The sequence below is a fragment of the Vombatus ursinus genome, unplaced genomic scaffold, assembly GCF_900497805.2.
Source record: "Vombatus ursinus unplaced genomic scaffold, bare-nosed wombat genome assembly UNPS02014785.1, whole genome shotgun sequence".
Taxonomy (NCBI): domain Eukaryota; kingdom Metazoa; phylum Chordata; class Mammalia; order Diprotodontia; family Vombatidae; genus Vombatus; species Vombatus ursinus.
The window spans coordinates 14,323,917-14,331,124 of NW_020954563.1; the positions used below are offsets into that span (position 1 = coordinate 14,323,917).

The 7,208-nt window shown below is 52.2% G+C and overlaps 1 protein-coding gene across 1 annotated transcript in view; it reads right to left on the reverse strand.

The window, feature by feature from the left end:
• Nucleotides 1–7,208, reverse strand: part of DBN1 (drebrin 1) — a 22,787-nt gene that overhangs the window by 14,508 nt on the left and 1,071 nt on the right. The gene's annotated exons all lie outside the window — the stretch shown is intronic.

Below are 7,208 nucleotides of genomic sequence, written 5' to 3' on the forward strand. Positions count from 1 at the left end.
GTTACCATGGTAACTCGCAGCCAGGGCCATTTCCTCGGAAGGAGGGAGGGAAGGAGCGGGGGAGGCAGGAAGCGCTGGCCTCCAAGTGCTCCCACCCCTCTCCCTTCCACTCCTCTCCTTTCCCTGTCTGGGTCGGCTGACCCTTGCCTCCGCAAGAAAATGCTTCTCTGACCCTTGATCTCGAGTCCAGCCTGGAGGGAGCAGCTTGCCGGGCTGGAGTAGAGGCATCAAGGCCTGATGGGTGGGGGCTGAAGTTTCGAGCCCAGGGGCCTGGCCTTAACCGACCAGGCCAGGTTGGGTCATAATGGTTGGGATTTGAGGATAGGTGCCCTAGTCAATGAGCCGCTGGGGTGTGCGACGGCGCTTCCATGGAGACGGTTCCTTGGATACCGTTCCTTGGATACGGTTCCCCTCGTTCCCCATTGGCTGGCTGGCTTGGAACGTACCTGGCCCGTGCTGTGCTACCCGTGCCCCGCGTGCGCGCCCCACCCCCACCGAGGGGGGAGGGCTGGGTAAAGAGGTGGAAACGCACTTCCCCACTTCCCCCTTCCCCCATGTGGCAAACCCCCAGCCGTCGGGCTCGGTCCCAACTCCTCAGCACGGGCTGAGCTGAAGCTCACACACAAAGGACCTGGCAGGAGTGGGCGGCCCCTTACCCAGGGATCCCAAAACCCCCTTCCTTCTGCCATAGCCCAGAGGGATGGAATAGATGTGTCTTTCCTCTTCCCACTCCATAGTCCTCTTCCAGTCCCAAGACCCCCTTTTCAAATCAGCCTTTCTCCCAGACCGTCAACTGGGCCCTACTCCCTCCTAGACTCACCCTTCCTTCCAAGCCCCCTCCTCAGCTGCATCCTTCCCCGACTCCCAGTAGAGAATAGTACTCCCATTCTGCCTTCTGCCCTCCTCTTCCCCCCACCTTCCTCTCTATTAGTTATCCCTAACCTGGAGCCTTCTATCTATGCTCAGATTGAAGACTCATCCCTTAGGCATACCCTGCCTTCCTCCCAAAAGCGGCCTCTTCCGTTTCTGCCGCGAGCCTTACTTAGGGAGAGCTGTAGAACTAAACTAAAATCCCAGTCTCTTCCCTATCTACCCACCCTCTACACTGGGGCAAAAGGGAGCCTGTCTGGTCCAGTTGTCCACTTCTGCTTTCCAGGTGGAGAATTCCTCTCCTCTCCATCTTCTACCCTAGAAACTTTCTCAGCAAACCTGACCCCCACCCCAACCTTTCCAACCCGTCCTCGATGTTACAGCCTCACTGGTTTATTATCTGCCTTGGTCTGTTTGACACAGTTCTCATCTCTCCAATCTTTTCAGATCCTGGACTGGACAGTTAGGAGTTTGGGGCTTTAGTTTTGAGTCTGCCATTCACTCTGTGTATGATCTTGGACAAGTCCTTTCCTTCCTCTCTGGACCTCAATTTCTTTCTGCATAAGATCAGAGTGTTGGCTTCCGTGATTAATATTCTGTGATTTCATTTTGCAGATGAAGAAGCTGAGGCAGGAGAGATACTAAGGATCCCTCCCTAGTCTACCATGAGGGAGTAGTGAAAAAGCAAGCTTCTGGGATTTCCACGGTCCAGCCCCCACCCCCACTCCCACCCCCACCCCTGGCTTTTACTCAGACTGATAATGAGTCACCACATTTTCCTCTTCAGGCCAGTTCCCCTGGCCTCAAGGCTTAGCTAGTACCTTTCAACTAAAGCAGCCACTCAGCCTCCAGATTCACCCAACCTTAATATCCTCACACCCCTAGGAGCTAGCCATAGGCAAGTGAGAGACTTAGGACATGGAAAAGTTACTAGGAAACAAAAGCCAACTCTTTCCCATACTTAGAAGAGCCTAGGGAAGCCAGAGGTGCTATCACACCAATCTAGCAGCCCACCACCTTGACTTTTCACTGAGAGAGGCTGGTTACTTCACTAATCAAATGGGAATAATCCCTGCACCACCTACCTCACAGGGAAAGCACTTTTAAGCCACTATAGAGATGTGAGTTAATATTACTAATTTCTCTGAGCCTCATTTTCCTCATCTGTAAAATGGAGATAATACCTACACAATCTACTCCTGGGTATTGAACAAGCTCTTTATAAACCTTAACGTGTTGTCTTTAGTATGATATAGTGGAAAGAGGCCTTGGAGTTTTAATCCTTGTTCTGCTTTTTACTCCCAGTGTGACCTTGACCGAGTCATTTGCCCGGGGTGAGGGGAGGAGACTTATCTGTAAAATAATTCAATTAGATAATCTCTAAAGTCTCTTCCAGTTCTAAATCTCTGATCCTATCAAAATTGTTATTCCCCAGGTGGCCTGGATCTGTGAGCCCCCAGGGCTGCTGAGAGGATGGAGGCAAAAAGAGTGGAGGAGAAAGTTCCATTAGAGCTAGATGAGGAGCTTGGAGAGACCAGTGATTGATAAACCTAACCCTTCCCTCCCTTCTGTCCTTCACAAAGCCCATTTCCTGTGACATCAGGATCCCGAGGGCTTCTTCCCTCCTGGATAGGCCTACCCCACCCCCAGACCCTCAAGAAAGCAATTGTGTGGGGCTGGGGAGCTCCTGGCAGCTACCAGATCAGCTGCAGCTGTTGTGTCTCTTTGAAAGCCCACCTGTGGCCCAGGCCGGAGGAAGGGGGCCCCAGACAGCTGCTGCTCCCTTCCAGCCCCAGCCGGGCCCCTTTGAAAGCCATGCTAGCCACCCACTCCTTAGTCCTCCATCCTGCAAACAGAATCTTAGAACTGGCAAAGGTCCTCTCCACCCGCCTCCACCTTCTTACTTTCCAGAGGAGAAAATTAAGACCCACAGTGGGGAACTGACTTGTAAAAGGACACATAGTGAGGCAGCAGCAGGGACAGAATTCCCAGTGCTCTGCCAGGGGGCAGAATTGGGTTGGTATTTAAATTCCAGGCTCCTGAAATATTTTACAAAAGGACTTTCCTTCACAGTGCCTTCAGAAAACCCATTGGGGTCCCTTAGGGCACTGAATTGGAGTCAGAGGCTCTGAGTTCAAATCCTAACTCCGCCAATTACTATCTGGGTGACTTTGGGCAAATCATTTAACCTCTCTGAACCTCAGTTTCCTCATCTGTAAAATAAGAGGATTGGGCTGGATGGCTTCTAAATTCCCTTCCAACTTGAAGTCCATGATCCTACAATTTCACCAGAGGGGCTGTTAGAGGGGTAGTTACACCTAACCTGACGATCGGCACCAAACCCTGACCCAACTGAGTCATCTGGGAACTTCATGTGCCCTTTTGGTCCACTTTGTTCCTTAGCTCCCATTCCAGGCTGCCCAGGCAGCGACAGGGTAGAAAGCAGGGCATCTCCAGATCTCTGGCCTGCTCTAGGATCAGCTCCGCTGGTCTCAGAGAAAGCCAAGCCCTCAAAACCAGTTCTTTCACTGCCCTGGCCTCTTTGAAGTAACCCAGGGCCATGTTAGCCTCCCCAAGACTGAAAGCTTTCTGCCTGGAATGGGTCCCCTGGACTGGGATTGGGGTTTGGTGCTACCTTCCCTCAAATCAGCCCTGGGGAAAATGATATAAGGAAGTGCCAGCCAGCCTCTGCAGCTTCCCTCATCTTTGCATTCTGTACTCCTGGGAGAGACAGAGTCAAGGGCTCCATGCCATGCCCTCTTCACCTCACCCTCTACTCAAAACTGAAGCTGGAGTGAGAAGTAAGGACTCCAGGACTGCCCAGTACACTATCCACAGGTCTGCCCAAGACCAGACTGTCCCTCCTTAAAACCCCTCCCAAGGACTCTGGCTCCCCTCCCCAACTCACTCACAGCCTGAGAAACAAGCTTCCAGGTTTCATAGGCTCTGAAAAGAACCCACCTAAGGAAACTCAGGTCCAGAGAGGGGAAATTACTTTTCCAAAGTCACCCAGAGCTGGCCTTTGAACCCAGGTCTTCTGATTCCTATTACAGGTCTCTCTCCACTATATCTCCCTCAGTCTTACCACCCTGAAGTCAAGTGAATCTCCCCTTAACCCTCTTCCTAATCCAGATGGGTTGTGACGCTTGATCTGGCTGCATGGACTGGGCTCTCTGTAGGCTGCCCATGGAGGTGGAAGGCCCAGTGCCTGGGAAGCCAGTGCCTCTAATGATCAAGGGCCTGTGGGAGGGGCTTGGGCTATGACTACACCCCAAAACACTGAGTTCCAAGGATGCTTTGTGGTGGCCTAAGTGCCAAGACTCTGGGTGTGGGGCTGCCTATCACTAAAGGGAGCCCGAGTGGGAAAGCTAGTTGTAGCAGGGTATCTTACTCTGTGTGTGAAGCAGGGCAGTGAATGAAGTGTTTCTCCTGGAGTGGAAGGGCAGTCAATCAATAAGCATTTATTACATGCCTACTATGTGGAGCATTTTCTCCAAAGGATAAGTGAAGGCAGGGATGGGCCCAGGGGTCAAGGAGAATAAAGGGAAACAGGCCAGCATCTGCAGTACAAAGGTCTCAAATCATGGCCAGGAGAGCCCCTGCTTAAATCCCTCATCTTCCTTCCAGTCATGGACTCATCCCATGTTCAGGCACAAGCAGGTTGGAGATGTGGGAGGGGAGCAGGAGGGGATGGGGGGCAGATCAAAAACTACTTTTAAAATTGCATTAGCAAGGTTCTAATCCTGGTTCTCCCATTGAGATCTATGAGACCTTCATTCGGCCAGTTATTTCTCCTCTCCCAGCCTCAGTTTCCATATCTGTCAATAAGATTTGACTAAGTGATCATTAAGCTCTCTTTCAACTCTGCATCCTGAGATATGTTCCATCCCCCTGTGTGCGTACTGCTTATTTAAGACCCTAAATAGCCCAACATATAGTGGTTCTGGGCAGACTCCAGTGAGAGTTCCAGCCTTGTCATCCTGACTTGGCCTGGCTCCCCCTACCAGCCTCTGCTATTGTCAGCTCAGCTCTGCTGAGAGTTATCCCTATTCCCTATCCAAGGGAGGCTGGGGCAAGACAGGTGACTGACCCACTCCCCGCAGCTTGTCCAGCTTGTGCCCTCTTTATCATCAATAGCCCCAGCCCCTGCACTTGGGTCAGGGCAAGGAGAAGCTGTCTCCTACCAACTGGTCCCTGGGCAGCTAATTTTAGTAACTCCAATTTCCCTCCGGCCCTGGCCTCAGGCCAGTGGTGCAATGCTGGTGTGGCAGGAACCAGTATGTGCATGATGCCCCCTCCCTCCAAATCCCCCAAGCCTAAACTTCCCATCAGCCTCAACCTATCCAGAGCCAGACCCCATCTCAAGCCCTGAATCCTCCCCCAGTCTCACTGTCAGAAGGTGAAGACTAGGTCTTATCTTTTAGAGAAAGAATACTTTGTCTTTGGAGGGGAGGTGGGAGTGGGACAGGAATTCCCCCCAGGTAGTGGAAAGGGACCAAATTTGGGGGGGGAGGGGAAGGGGTAATACCATAGGAAGGACTCATGGGAGGAAGGTATGTTAGGTAATAGCTATATACATAAGACTTGGGTCAGAACTGCCCCCACCCCCCTGGGAGCTTCAGGGCACTGAAAAAAAGGCTACTCCCACTCAGTGATACCCAGATTTGTGCCCACCCCACCCACAACCCAGAAAACCAAGGGAAGAAGAATGATTCGAAGCCTTAGAGTCTCTCCTCAGCTAGAGGGTCCAGGGCAGGGACAGAGCCTTCAGACCACAGCAGGTGGCAGCAGCCTCTCCCTGGGGCTGTACAGCTGGGGCTGGAACTCCAGCTGCTGGAGCCATTTTGAGGGGCCCGCCCAGCCCCTCAAGGCCTCTTGCCCCACCCCTCTCCACAAATTCCCCCTGATTTGTAACCACCTCCCCCAGAACCAGCCAGCTGGTTCACTGCCCCTCCCCTACACACAGAGTTAACTCATTGGGGTCCCTTCCAGACTCAGCGCTACCTCATTGCCCCCATATACTCATTGCTAGCCCCCTGAGCTAACCATCCAGACTCAAAGCTAACTCACTGCCCACCCAGAAACAGGGTTAGTTCATGGGGGTCACCCTAGGGTCAAGGTTAGCTTTTCCTCCATCTATGACTCAGAGTTAACGCTGATCTCTCTCACACACACACCCCTGAATCAATTCCTTCTCTGAACTCAGAGCTAGCTTGGTCCCCTTATGGGTCTCAGATTTAATTTACTGCCCCTACTCTAAGAATCAGCATTAGGGTTCATCCTCCAAACTCAGTACTAGCTCAGTAGGGTTCATCCTCCAGATTCAGAGCTAACTTGATTTCCTCAGACTCAAGACTAACTCAAAGATTTTAATGGGACCCCTCAAGACCCAAGCTCCCAGTAGTTACAGCTATTGTGCCTTTCTCTCTTGCCCAGGACAAAGGGCACACATATGGGGCTGGGATTTAGATACTCTGTCCTACTACCTCTTATTTCCAGATCCAGGGACCTGGACCTGGACTCCCAGAGGGGAACTGAGCCCACGGTATAGAGCCTGGTGGGGAATTCTGTCCCTAGGGGCCCCACCCCCTCCCAATCTCACGAATTGCATTGGCTAGAGGCTGGTTTGTCCTCTATCCAATTCAGCAAACATGTATTAAATACTATGTACAAAACACAGTAACATATCTAGGCTTACTGTGGGGCTGCTGCCTGTACCCAGGGTTCTTCTATAACCCATCCCACAGTTCTGTTTTTCTAGTTTCTTCACACTCATCCTCTGAGCTCCCTGGTTATCACCATATTAACCCCAGCATCAGGACAGAGAACTGGTCCCCTTTTAGGAAGAATAGGAAATTGAGCCATCCCACCCCCAAGACCCAGGGCAAGCTTATTGGGGTTCACTCCTCCAGCTTCAGAGACCCAAGCCCTCTTTGCCCCTCCCCTTCATCCCTAGATCCGGTGGCACACGGCCTCCTAAGATCCACAGGAATTGGGGAAAGGTAAAGGAGGGTCTGAGGAGAGAGAGAGAAAGCCATGGGAGCATAGGAGAATGAGATGAAATAAAGCAGAGAAGGTGGGGAGGGGCTCACGTTCTGGGCGTTGAAATGGAATCTCTTGGCTGGGATGGGGATGGGGGTGATGGGGTGGTATCAGTGAATATCCTTCAAGGATTCTCTCCCAGCTCTTAGATCCCTAGGGACATTCCTGGGGCTAGATCCATGCCTCTAATATTGCTGCCTAGGTTGGACTCCCCCGACCCAATTCCCCAAGTAAAAAAAGGGCCAGAGTGCGTGGAGAGGCACCCTCCCGGGGGGGGGGGGGGGGGGGGGGGGGGG